Consider the following 13,700-nt stretch of genomic DNA (forward strand, 5'->3'; position numbering starts at 1 on the left):
TGGCCAACATAGACAGGTTTCATGTATTTGCAAAGAAGCCTACAAAAATCTTGAATATTTATCAAGTCAGTAAAGATTTCCAAAATGACCAAACTTTAATTGTGCTGTATTATGCATACGTCAGATCGAAATTAGAATATTGTAGTACTATATGGAACCGCAATATACAGAAATACTCATCTTTGATTGAGCGTACTCAAAATAAGTTTTTAAAGCTTCTTACACTTAAAAAAAACAAACTTCTACCTAAAATTTGAAAGTTCACCTTGTTCAAAATTTTAAATTTGAAACTTTAGAACTCAGGAGAAGAAATATTGATTTATTATTTTTACAGAAACTCTTTCATGGCAAAATATACTGTCCTGATCTTATCCAAGAACCATCCACTAAATTGCGCACTGATTCGAACAATACATTTTTTTTTTTTTTTTTTTTTGTACGACAGCGAAAACAAACGTCTTAAGCAGATGTTCTATATGGAGAGTTAGTGCAACCTACAACAAGTTAGTTAAAGAAAATTTCAATTTTGACGTACTGGCAGTGAACATAAATAGTTTTAAGAAGTCTATTAATTCTGTAAGCTGAATGTAATTATTACCTGTAATTCTATTAATCAATGTAATCTGTATAATGTATATACATTGTAACACTCAGGGGTAAAAGCGAATCTGAAAAGGTGAGGGGACGATAGGTAGCAGCATGATGCGACGCCGTTCCCCCTGCTTATCTTTGCTCATTGTAATTTTTTAGAAACTGGCGGGACGCAGTACATATTTTTTCGAGGTGGGGGAACGGCGTCCCTCTACACTTTTACCCCTGGTAACACTGTAATTAGGCCTGTGCCTGTTGTGTTATATGTAAATAAAGTAAAATTAAATCTTATGGCTAAACGACATAAATCTGCAGGTCCTGACATGGTACCCATTGAAATGTACTTAGTATTTACTGACTTGCTGTTACCTTTCCTCACTCAAATGTTTAATGAATTTTGGAGTCGGCCTCACTTGACTAAGCACATGAAGAAAGGGTTTTTGGTAGTTCCTAAAAATACACATTCTACTTATATTCAGGATTATCGTCCTATTACGTTACTTAATTCTGACTACAAGATTTTTGCTCATCTTCTTGCAAATAGACTGGGTCACGTCTTACCACGTTTATTGTCTACATTTCAGCTTGGTCATGGCTCTTGAGCCCGCCCCCCTTGTATGTCGCCTTAAGTAATATCAGGGAGACTATTGCTTATTTTATCAATGTTCATGGTTCTACCTCGGCATTACTATCAGTCGATATGGCACAAGCTTTTGATCATATCCATCTCGATTATTTACGTACGTATATCAATTACTGCCGTCTTATGATATCGGGCCTCATTTTATTTCTATGATAAAATTACTTTCTTCCGATCGTTTACTTCAAATATATTGTAATGGTATTTTATCTCAGCATTTGGTGGTGAAAAGAGGTCTTCCCCAGGGATCCCCCTTAAGTTCTATTTTATACAGTTTAGCTATCGTACCCTTAGTATAAACACTTAATAATCTTTTGCCTGGTGTCCAAATTGAAACAAGGTCCATTTGAATTCAAACTTACATTGATGATGTTCACGTCATACTTAATTCCCTTGCAGATTTACAAGTGATGCAGACTCAGCTTAATAATTTTGCTGGTATTTCGGGAGCTGTTGTTAATTATAACAAAACTAAACTTTTTTTTGTCTTTACCCTGAGACTGAACAGTTTTCTCACACGCCTTTTATTCTTGTTGATGATTTTAAACTTTTAGGAGTTCACTGGCGGCGCACAATAAAATAAACCATAGATTATAATTATTCGCAAGTCACGGCTAAGGTAGCATGTATTTTATATGATAATGAGTTGCGAGACCTTACATTATATGGTTGTGCTTATTTTCTTAATGTATTCACATTTTCAAAACTCTCGTTTCTTGGTCAAATTCTCCCATTACCTGTCAAATGTGAACATAAAATCACCAGCCACGCATTATACTTTCTGTGGAATAAACAAATCTTCAGAGTTGCTCGTCCAACTGTATATGAGCCTCTTGCTCATGGAGGTTTATGCATTTTAAATATTCGCCAACAATGCTGCAGTTTATAGTTACACTGTACATACGTTTTGACGTGACCGTGGATAAGGCGTCGGACTTCGGATTCGAAGATTGCAGGTTCCAGTCTTGTCACGGTCGTGTTTACTTCTGTTTTCATTGTAATCTTATACTATTTAATATTACAGCAGATCTACTGTGTAAAGGTTACTTAACAGGAAAGGAAAATGGGACCGTGTGGCCTAATGGATAAGGCGTCGGACTTCGGATCCGAAGATTGCAGGTTCGAGTCCTGTCACGGTCGTGTTTACGTCTGTTTTCATTGTAATATTTTACCATTTAATATAACAGCAGATCTACTGTGTAAAGATTACTTAACAGGAAAGGAAAATGAGACCGTGTGGCCTAATGGATAAGGCGTCGGACTTCGGATCCGAAGATTGCAGGTTCGAGTCCTGTCACGGTCGTATTTACTTCTGTTTTCATTGTAATATTTTACCATTCAATATAACAGAAGATCTACTGTGTAAAGGTTACTTAACAGGAAAGGAAAACGAGACCGTGTGGCCTAATTGATAAGGCGTCGGACTTCGGATCCGAAGATTGCAGGTTCGAGTCCTGTTATGGTCGTGTTTTCATTGTAATATTTTTCCATTTAATATAACAGCATATCTACTGTGTAAAGGTTACTTAACAGGAAAGGAAAATGAGACCGTGTGGCCTAATGGACAAGGCGTCGGACTTCGGATCCGAAGATTGCAGGTTCGAGTCCTGTCACGGTCGTGTTTACTTCTGTTTTCATTGTAATATTTTACTATTCAATATAACAGCAGATTTACTCGATAAAAGTTACTTAACAGGAAAGGAAAATGAGACCGTGTGGCCTAATGGATAAGGCGTCGGACTTCGGATCCGAAGATTGCAGGTTCGAGTCCTGTCACGGTCGTGTTTATGTCTGTTTTCATTGTAATATTTTACCATTTAATATAACAGCAGATCTACTGTGTAAAGGTTACTTAACAGGAAAGCAAAATGAGACCGTGTGGCCTAATGGACAAGGCGTCGGACTTCGGATCCGAAGATTGCAGGTTCGAGTCCTGTCACGGTCGTGTTTACTTCTGTTTTCATTATAATATTTTATTTTTTAATATAACAGCAGATCTACTGTGTAAAGGTTACTTAACAAGAAAGGAAATGAGACTGTGTGGCTTAATGGTTAAGGCGTCGGACTTCGGATCTGAAGATTCTATGTTCGAATCCTGTCACCGTCGTGTTTACTTCTGTTTTTATGGTAATATTTTATTATTACACTAGATCTAGCTCTACACTGCAGAGGTTACTTAACATGAAAGGAAAATGGCGTTTTAATTCAAGTCCAGGCCCTATTAGCATTTTTACAAGGAGAATAGTTAGAATACCATTCTTGTTTCGTTTGTAACTCAGCTAATAATCACACATTGAAACAAAAAGTAAAACAAGTATAAGCCTTATATATTTGGCTTTATTTATATTGATAAAGAAGTTTCGTTACAGGGTGGGCAAAACTTATAATTTGTAAAGAAAGCACTTTGGAGGGTAATATGAAATAGTCGGTTAATATGGAATACAAAAGCTATATAGAAAAGAAATGAGTTTTCTGTTGAACATACAACAAATACAGTGACAATATATGTAAATTCTGAATGGAATGAAGATGGTGTGCGGTCAAGAGAAAACGTGAACTATGACGGATTTTATACCCAGGTTCGTGCATCTGCCTAGCCAACATTCTAGCAGTGAACGGGTGCGTTGTTATCCACGAGGCGGACAGCTTTTGTCAGAATGCCACTCTCTGAGATTTTGCAGAATCGCGCAACGCACTGAGTTGAGAGGCATAGTATATCTTGATAATTGTGGTACCCTTTGCCTGGAAATCTCCTTGGCATTGAATAGCACAAATCTCATTGGAATTAGTGATAGTGAGTCCTATTGGAGATAGTTAACCTGAGATAGCAGAAATCTCATTGAGGTTTGTTCGAGTGATTCCTATTGAGGATTGTGAGATAACGTGAACTTAATTGCGTTTAGTGATCTCGTGCATCTTTGAGGATAGTGAGCCTAAGTTAGGGTGAGCCTCTTTAAGATTATTGAGTGCGAGCCCATTCCTGAAACTGCGCGAGCTCCAATAATCCCCGTTTGCTAAATTACCATATCTGACTGGGACGTTGTGCTTAACTAAGCATAGTGGTTCTCATCTTATTAATTTTCAAATTATTTATCGCTATATATTGCTGGATGGCCTCTTACGTTGAGGGAAGAACATAGATTGAAAGTATTTGAAAATAAAATCCTGAGGCGAATATTCTTACCCAAGTAGAATGGGAATGGAAAATGACAGAAATTATATAATGAGAAAATGTATATTTTATATCGATTATCAAACAGCTGAGTTGGGCATTTCTTGTAACCAGAATGGGAAAAAATTAACTGAAAATCGAAGCGAAAAAGAAGAATATTATGAAGACGTAGACGTAGATGGGAGAACGATATTAGGATGGAACTCGCGGAAATAAATAAATAAGTAAATGATAGTTGAAACTGAATCCAGTTGACTAAGGATAGAAGTCAATGGAGAGCTTTTGTAAAAGAGCGGTATTAAAACTTCAGATTCCACAAAAGTTAGAGTTAATTATAGGAAAAGAGCTGTTTTTTGGGGATGGGGGTTTCATATTATTTGCATATTATGAAATTAGTGTGTCCCATGAAGATTATTAATAATGACAAAGAAGGGAGGAAGGTCAAGGGTAATATGAATAAGAAACATGGAGTACAGTATTGATATTTTATGCGACTAAACTCGGAAGTAGGACTGTTATGAGAGGCCTGAGGGTAAGGAACAAAGTAAGCAGAAAAATTGGAATTGGAACATGGAATGTTTAAAATATGCAGCTACAAAGTAAGGAAGATTTGAAGATTTTTTTTTGAAGAGGAAGGGAAATTTCAATATGGTTGTCCTAGCCGTCCAAGAAGTCAGAGGAACGGGAAACGATAAGTTTGCGGACGAATTGTGATCAATACTCTGCCAATATTGTTTATTGTTCTCCTTTCAAGGGAAGAGATGCTCATAGCTGACGGAAAGAATTTTTTGTAACCAATACTAAAATATCAGTTCTTTGAAAGATCGAGTTCGTAAATGACCGTATATTATATAAGACTCTGAAGAGTCAGAAGGTGGAGTGATATCATAGTAATAAGTACGTTCGTCTGTCAATGGACGAATTATAAGATGGCAACATGAAGAACTAGAAAGTATTTTTAATCAAGTCCGTAAACATGACTCGAAAACAGTTATTACTATTTCGCCCCAAAACTAGGGTGGAAACAAATCTATAGCCAAAACAGTGGCCCAGTGGTAGAGGGATCATCTCTGGTCTGACAAGCGACAGGCCAATCGTTTCATAATAGATCATGTGAATTTGTGGTGAACAACATCGTGTCAACTATTTTTCACGGCGTTCTCCCGTTTGCCAATCAATTTCATTTCTCACGATCATTTTCTTCCATTAAATCAACACTCTCCTTTAGCCTACAATCATAAACGAGAGATGCAATATTCAATTTTCATGAGTGTTAGGTTAATTGGATTCTTTCTCATCAACTAAATTAATATTCTCTTAAGGGTCGATGACAGGTTTGTGCTGTTGGTATTTCAGAAAAAGCATAGATTTTCCCTCCGCCGAAGTGTCGTGTGATACTCTAATCTAGCTCTCTTGAGGGTGAGAGAGTGTGGTGAGAATTGATCGTGAAGCCATAGTAATCCGTAGTAAGACGCACATGGTTGATGGTAAGCATGTGTTGGTTGTTTATAAACACAACCATGTGGAATATTACAATATATACTGCACGGCTTCAAGCCCTTATCGCGGTTTCTGAGCCCACGTTAAAAGTATGTTCTGTCGTTCTCCTTCATAAACTCGGTAAGGACACAAAATGAAAACTCAAAATAATATATGAAAGTGTATTCAGCAGCATATATTTTAATCACGCTCGACTCTAGCCATAGGAGTTAAATACACGGTTCTGATTGGTTGAAGTTAACCGTTTCTCGTAGCATACGTATAGCACAAATCAAACGTCTGTTGCTGTATGTTCTCGTGACCGAGCATGCTAGTGAACGGATTAATAATTAAAGTCATTTTTGGGTTCAAATCCAGCCTCAAGAAAGTTTTTTTTTAAATTTTTATATCACTTTTATGATTAAAATAAGATAAAAATAATATTCATTTGCATAGCTGAGCGAGTGCCAGCGAGCCCCGCAGGGCTCTTTTTGTTTTCCACCGTTACCTCCATGATAATAACACGTGACATTACGTCATACTCGAGTGGTCCAACTTCGAATCTCACCCGCTTCCTTGTAACCAAAATGCATATTTTTTAAGGGTAGCGCTTGAAAAAAAAAAATGGCTCATGTTCTTACGAAGTGTAACCAAAGATATCTTTTTATTTTTATCAACACACAAAGTAAAAAATTTCTTCTATTACTATAATACACAATACATGCATCAGGGGTTTGGACAATCGCAAACTGCAACCAATCAGAAACGTGAATTTAGTTCCTATGGCTAGGGTGGAGCGCAAAAAAAATATGCAATTCAGCAGGCAGTTATTTCAGCAAATGTATGTATATTGTATACGGTTATTTTCTAGTACACATATCTCTACGTTTTCTATAAGTAATGTGTATTAAACGATCACTACCTAAGTTTACCACGGAAGTATCTACGTCTTCCGTTCATATTGAAAACAAGTCATGCGCGACAGAGTTCGTCAACATTTTGAGTTTCTTCTTTGGTGTGTTTAATACTTCATCCACTACCGAAAGACAAACAATAAAAATAGATAATAAAAATGTTTCATAATTAGGTCACGGAAATATATTACTGATTAATTCAGTACAGATAAATTCCGTTAGAATGGCAACTACAAGGAAAAGAATGTCTCTATTGCACCGAGTGATTGCACTTCAATGTCAATAAATCATTTTGCACAAACGCTCAATTGAAAATTTTGTTCATGAAAATTGTTAATGAAATGTAAATCTATTATATAAAAGAGAACGCACAAATCCTTTGTTAGCTCATCACGCTAATACGGCTGAACCAATTTCTTTCATTTTTGGGGGGTTATTAGGATTTGGACCCTAGATGGTTTTTATCATATCACTTTAATTTTTAATTACCAGTGTCTTGAGATAATTGACCATTCAAGTGTCCATAACGTACAAATCCTTTCTTAGTTCATCATAGGTATAAACATAAACGTATTTATATGCAACCCGCATGACCGTGTCACTCGGCGGGTTAACATAAATGACTAGGGATGGTACCGAGACCGAGACTAGTCTCGGTCTCGTCTCGGTCTCGTCTCGAATTATCGAGACGAGACCGAGACCGAGACGGACTTTTTTATACCGAGACGAGACCGAGACCGAGACGGACTTTTAAATACCGAGACGAGACCGAGACCGAGACAGACCTCTATAAATCGAGACGAGACCGAGACGAGACTTAGGTCAGTCTCGAAAGTCTCGGTCTCGTCTCGAATATTGATATTGATAGATACTAAAATTGCCTTCACTCAAAATTTGTTTCGTTGCTGTGTTAGATAATATGAGAACGGTTGACTGATGTACATTGGCGCATTTAGGGGGTGGTTATCGGGCTCAAACCCCTCCCGAAATAAATTTGTGATAATTTTTTGCATTGCACGTACAACGCAAATGTTTCTTACTGGTTCCTCAAGCCTCTCCAGAAACTAAATCCACTGCTGATGCAAATAGAATTCTCTCTCTCTCTCTGTATATATATATATATATATATATATATATATATATATATATATATATATATATATATGGTCACGGTGCCACCCAGGTCCGCCCTGCATAGGTCCCGGGGCCCAACTTTAATTTTAAATGGAAGCAAGGGGTGAGTGGTACCTCGTTCGATAGATCTTTAAAAACTAAAAAGCGTTGTGGCAAAAGATCTTTCATATCGGGCACTGTATTCAAAATGGCCGACAAGACATGTTGCCTCTATCAGATACAGTTAAAACGTGCAGTACCACTAATATGAAAACGGTTGAACATAAATGAACCGAACAAAAACTCAAATAGAAAATGTCATGTGGCACATCGATTGATATTGTCGCGGAGGCTTCCAGGGCCACCCATCATGGGGCCCCAGGGCGCAACCTCAAAATTGTAAATGGAAACATGGGGTGAGTGATACATCGTTCAACATATCTTTAAAAACTGAATAGTGCTGTTATAAAAGATTGTTCATATGGGACACCGTTTTAAAAATGACCACCAAGACATGGTACCTGCATCAGGTAAAACGTCCAGTATCACTAATATGAAAACACCAGAACAAATATTCGAATAGGAAATCACAGAGGATATTTATCATTCTATATCTCGGGAATGTTGCAACAGTCAAACAGATGATTAGAGTGAAAGTGCCATAATGGAAAGGAAGAAATCTAACTCCTAGAAATTTATCCTAACCTCACTCCGTAAGTGAGTGAAGCGGGAAGGATCGGTGAAATTGCAAATGAGAGCCTTAGTTTTTTCAAATTGTATCTACGAAACAAAGTTATTTGAAATGTGTTTTAATAAGAGATAAATGTCTCTGTAATAGGATAAAGTATGTAAAATTCTTGTTAAATGGTACTTTCCATTTGATTGCAGGCAATGGTTTGATGGAAAAATGAATTAACTGAAATGCGAAACCAATTTGTCGAACAATGCAATTTTAGAACAATGTTTACAAACGTTGGTTTTGTTCAACAGTCGTCTGCATGATATTGGTTCGCTTGTTTTCCTTCTGTCTTCTTGCATGTGATAGAATATGAGTTTCACTGAGATGTCCACAGTTACATTCCGAATAACTTTCAACGGTAATTTCAGTTGTGATCCTTAGTAACGAAACGGTACATACTGATGCAGATATGTCCCAAAAATCTTGCACGCATTGCGTTAAATTATCAGGGGCGAAGGGGAGGGCAAAATGTTGTTAAACTTGAATTTCACCTTATTTTTTCACCTTATTTCACTTTATTTTTATTCATTATAGTACCAGTCATTTGTACACACAAGTGTTTCAGACAAACCATATCTATTGCAAATAAAAGTGAGGTTCTCATTTGAGATTTTACCATTCATTACCGCTTCACCCACTTACGGACAGAGATCGGAAAGATAATTTTCTATCATTTCCTCTTTTGCATCATGTTAATTATACTTTAATAATCTTTTTCTCCGTTGCATTATACTCGAGCCGTGGAATGATAAATCGTTTTCGAGATATCTCCGTGGAAAGATTAAATATATATATCCGTGGACCCAGTATATGATCAAGGGAAGGGCTAAACCATAGTTTGCCGCTTTATCCAGTGTAAAGAAAGTAGGATTGAAACTCATTTTATCCAGTGTATACCTGAGCGTTAAGGGGGCCATAGTCCCTATAGCCCTCCCTATGATCTGCGATATATATATTAAAAATTCTGAAATTTTGTACCAAGTTGGGAAATTCTTTTAGATACTCTGCAATATCACTAGATAAACAATGTTGCTAAAAGCAAAATAAATTTGTATTTTCTCAAATTGCGCTACGTAAAGTATTACATATTTCTAATTTAGTTATTTAACAAAACCACAATAGCCCATACATTATTTAGTGTAACAAAGGACAACACAGTATCATTAACATCAACATTTTGGAAATATCTAATAACACAAACGGCATGGACGGTGCAATGCGCATCAACTGTATCTTAGCGTCAAATACTATGATCATGGTATAATATATTTCGAATGAATGAGGGAACAAAGTTACAAGAAACGAAAAATTTAAATGTTTCTAAAGACTTTACTTCGAAAACGCGCTGACATATCACGCCTCATCATGCAGATGCTTCCAAAAGACTTAAATGCTTATAACGCCATTTACAACAACTGTTATTTCAAATCGTTTCAGAGATACCAAACACATTGGTAGTGATTGTTATACTGCTTAAAATGACATAGGCCCTATTTGTATTAAATTTTTATAATGATTATTGCTTTCCTTTGCTTCTATAACATTACAACAATAGTTTTTGATGGTTTTAATTACAACAAGTGTCAGTTACATTATTTTAAGCAGCGTTGCCCTCTTAAATAAATTGCTAAATATTATTCTAAATATAGTGCAAATAACGTAGATGAACTGCAAGATATTTTAAAATTACTCGTAGTTTGTTTTATGGTGCAAGAATGCTTTCAAGAGAAGACGTTTTTCATAGTCTTTGGGCTACTTATAATGTTAATGCTCCAGCAATACATGTAAAAGCAAATTGTAACTGAAATTAAATGTAACTGATACATTTTCAGTAACACTAGTTGTTCCCCCTAAGCCTTAGGCCTGGTGTACACTTCAGATTAAGACCGTGTTTAATTAAAATTTCTAATTACACACTAATTACATTTCACTTGCTTTAGTTTGACCACCGATCACATCAAACTCGACCCACACCATATAGCTATATGCAATTATTCAAGGACATACAGTTAGTAATACACAGTGTTCACTTTTGTTTTGTTTTGTTTTAGTTTAACATCCCACAGTTATGCTAGGGCGGCTAAAGGAGACGTGGAGCTAATAATTATAGTGGAATCCGAACCACTTCGGTCGTTCAACTTTACCCCTACCGAAAATCGAACTCGAGACCACGCGAACCAAAATCAAGAGTGCTAGCCGCTAGACCAAATGGGGGTTCTCACATTATGTTGATTTAAATCATTCAGTCAGTGTTGCCAGATCCGAAGATTAAAAAGTAGCGTGTCTGCACTCCGAAAGTAGTGAATCCGAACTATTTGTAGCCCAAATATATAGAAATGAATACTGATGATGCTAATGAAATAATTTAATATGAGCTGGAAAATGTGCTGGACGTATTGCAAGAAGAAATTATGATCGACGGACGAAAACAATTCTAGACTGGACACCACAAGACAAAAACAGCCTAGGAAACCCCCGCATGCAAGAAGGTGTGACGAAATCAAGAGCCACTGAGGAGTAACCTGGAAAAGAATTGCCCAAGTTAGATAGTTGTGAAGACTTGGAAAGACTTCATCCAGCAATGGATTGATAATGGTTGATTATGATGGTAGTGATGATTTTATTATATCTGAACCTCGGAGGTAAACTAAACCAAGTCATAATTTCGTAATTTTACAGAAGCGAAAAACTCGTTCCTCAACTAAGACTATATATATAACTTTTACCAGGTAAGGTAGGGTAAAAATGGATCCAAAATTTAATGAAAGTCGTAGAACGAAGAAAGTATTTTTGACTATTCAATCCATCATGTTGCAGCAAAACTACGAAGAGTAATACAAAAGAAAACTAGAAAGTTAAGAATCACTTGTTTTGGCGAGTGAGAAAAAAAAAATAGACACAGATAATTCGAATTACCTATATACTTATATAATATGTATATCCATGTTTCGCAAGTAATTTTTAATAAATATAAAATTTCAATGTAATGAAAGCAAAATTAGTTTTCTCGAATAAAGATTGCATGCACCGTTGAGAGCTAAAGAATAAGATTATTCTATGTTACGGCACTGGATATGTGCTTACGTAATGCATTACGACCTTATGAACTTGTATAAGAAACAGAATGCACTTAAAATGAGACGCGAATTATACGAAACATCGGGCTTTGAATCTAACTTGTTTTGTGATCCAACTCGAGACCTCACGTAGCAAAGATGAGTGTAGTAGCTCCCACCACAAGGTTCAGGACATTCGTGTTATAAAGCAGGGACGTACGGAAGGGGGGGGGACACGGGGGTCCGGACCCCCCCCGAAATTTCGACTTTTTAAAAATTTAGCCTAATTTTAGGGGCAATTTTAGCAATTTTAATATAAAATAGCTTCATATTTAGTTTGAACCCCCCCCGAAATAAATTCCTGGGTACGCTACTGTTATAAAGTGTCAATTAAACACGGAGATGTTAAATGGTAATAAAGCATTTCATCAATTTCAAACAAAATACTATATTGTAGTAATAATTTACCCTATTAATAATTTACCCTATTTGTTAAGATAATGAATGTTATATTCTGTTTTTAAAATGACAGTCACAGCAGAATGTATTGAATAATAAATGAGAAATTGTAGTTTCAATTTTTGTACGATTAAATACATTCGTGCTGCTATGTGTTGCGTTATCCGTTAGGAGGTATTAAACAATTCTGATTCAAAGGAAGGAAATAAAATACTGTATAGTACTGGAGTTAATTTAATAGAGTTTAATTGTATAGGCAGTTCTGAGGCTATATGAGACAAAGTCTATTGCTGAAAGTGAAATATGGGTTCTATTAGGGTTTTAGGGTGATATACCCACTGATCATTGAACCTGGAATACGCACATGGAAAGCATTAGCACTAGCAAATTAGCTATGAAGAGGTACACCATACCATAATTCTAAGTCAAAAAGAAAGGAAAAAATAAGCGGAAACGACAGACTGTACGAGAATAATACTTTCACTATTTTAATTTCACATTATTTATTTCGAGACTTTCGAGACGAGACCGAGACTTGGTACTCGAGACCGAGACCGAGATCGAGACAAGCATCTGTTGACCGAGACGAGACCGAGACCGAGACGGTGATTTTTTACTCGAGACGAGACCGAGACCGAGACCGTTATTTATCAACCGAGACGAGACCGAGACTGTACAAAGTCTCGTCTCGTCTCGTCTCGATACCATCCCTATAAATGACAGGCGATATAATATCACTTGAAAGCGAAAAAGTAAAAATTATCTAAGTAACAAAGTTTATTGCGTTCCGGGGTGACCGCAGCGAAGCGGGGTGAACGCTGCTAGTATACACTAAATATATACGCACACAGAAACTTGTGTACCTATGAGGGTGTAGCTCAGCGGTAGAGCGTTCGCTTTGCATGTGAAAGGTCCCGGGTTCGATCCCCGACACCTCCATCTCTTAAGTTTTCTTTAACCTATCCAAAATATAAATATAAACAACGTTATGAAGACCCAGTAATTCCCACTCGTATTACGAATTACTTATAGTAACATGCTTATAGACAATGACTTCAGAATTTGTATTAAGTTCCCTTTTATTCTTAATTCACCAAGTCTTAAAGGAATATTAATTAATCACACATTAAACTTACATTGTTTTTTTTTCAATGTTATTTTTACAGGGAAAATACACATACAACATTAAATTTGACCACACAAATGGGAAAGTAGTAGTTAGTTAATCAAGTTGGTAAAATAAAAAATAAATCTGTTATGAAAGGATATACATGTTTAATAAACTCAGGTAAAAGTTGGTTAAGCAGTGTTTTTGTCTTCCATCTCTCCTCTACTCTGTTCATGTTTCTAGAATTAAAAAAAAAAAAAAAAAAAAGACTTCACGAAAGAAAGAGTATGCCCGATCAGATTTACCTTCTTGTTGACTAATGTAAATAACATATTGGTCCTCAGTAATATTATTTTTCATTTTTCTAACACGAAGTTACCTATTTCTTAATTAAAATAGTTTCCTTAGTTGTTAAACTTAAAACCTGAG

General features: G+C 36.2%; 7 non-coding genes across 7 annotated transcripts; all 7 read left to right on the top strand.

Moving 5' to 3' along the window:
* The first annotated feature begins 2,298 nt into the window (after window positions 1–2,298).
* Window positions 2,299–2,371, top strand: TRNAR-UCG (transfer RNA arginine (anticodon UCG)). Its single transcript has one exon. It is a non-coding gene; the product is annotated as a tRNA-Arg (tRNA).
* Window positions 2,372–2,461: 90 nt separating this feature from the next.
* TRNAR-UCG (transfer RNA arginine (anticodon UCG)) lies at window positions 2,462–2,534 on the top strand. Its single transcript has one exon. It is a non-coding gene; the product is annotated as a tRNA-Arg (tRNA).
* A 90-nt stretch (window positions 2,535–2,624) lies between these two features.
* On the top strand, window positions 2,625–2,697 carry TRNAR-UCG (transfer RNA arginine (anticodon UCG)). The gene has a single exon. It is a non-coding gene; the product is annotated as a tRNA-Arg (tRNA).
* Window positions 2,698–2,777: 80 nt separating this feature from the next.
* On the top strand, window positions 2,778–2,850 carry TRNAR-UCG (transfer RNA arginine (anticodon UCG)). The gene has a single exon. It is a non-coding gene; the product is annotated as a tRNA-Arg (tRNA).
* Window positions 2,851–2,940: 90 nt separating this feature from the next.
* On the top strand, window positions 2,941–3,013 carry TRNAR-UCG (transfer RNA arginine (anticodon UCG)). The gene has a single exon. It is a non-coding gene; the product is annotated as a tRNA-Arg (tRNA).
* Window positions 3,014–3,103: 90 nt separating this feature from the next.
* TRNAR-UCG (transfer RNA arginine (anticodon UCG)) lies at window positions 3,104–3,176 on the top strand. Its single transcript has one exon. It is a non-coding gene; the product is annotated as a tRNA-Arg (tRNA).
* A 9,854-nt stretch (window positions 3,177–13,030) lies between these two features.
* Window positions 13,031–13,102, top strand: TRNAA-UGC (transfer RNA alanine (anticodon UGC)). The gene has a single exon. It is a non-coding gene; the product is annotated as a tRNA-Ala (tRNA).
* Window positions 13,103–13,700: the final 598 nt, after the last annotated feature.

Source organism: Thermobia domestica, chromosome 3 (assembly GCF_964235325.1).
Source record: "Thermobia domestica chromosome 3, izTheDome1.hap1.1, whole genome shotgun sequence".
NCBI classification, from domain to species: Eukaryota; Metazoa; Arthropoda; class Insecta; order Zygentoma; family Lepismatidae; genus Thermobia; species Thermobia domestica.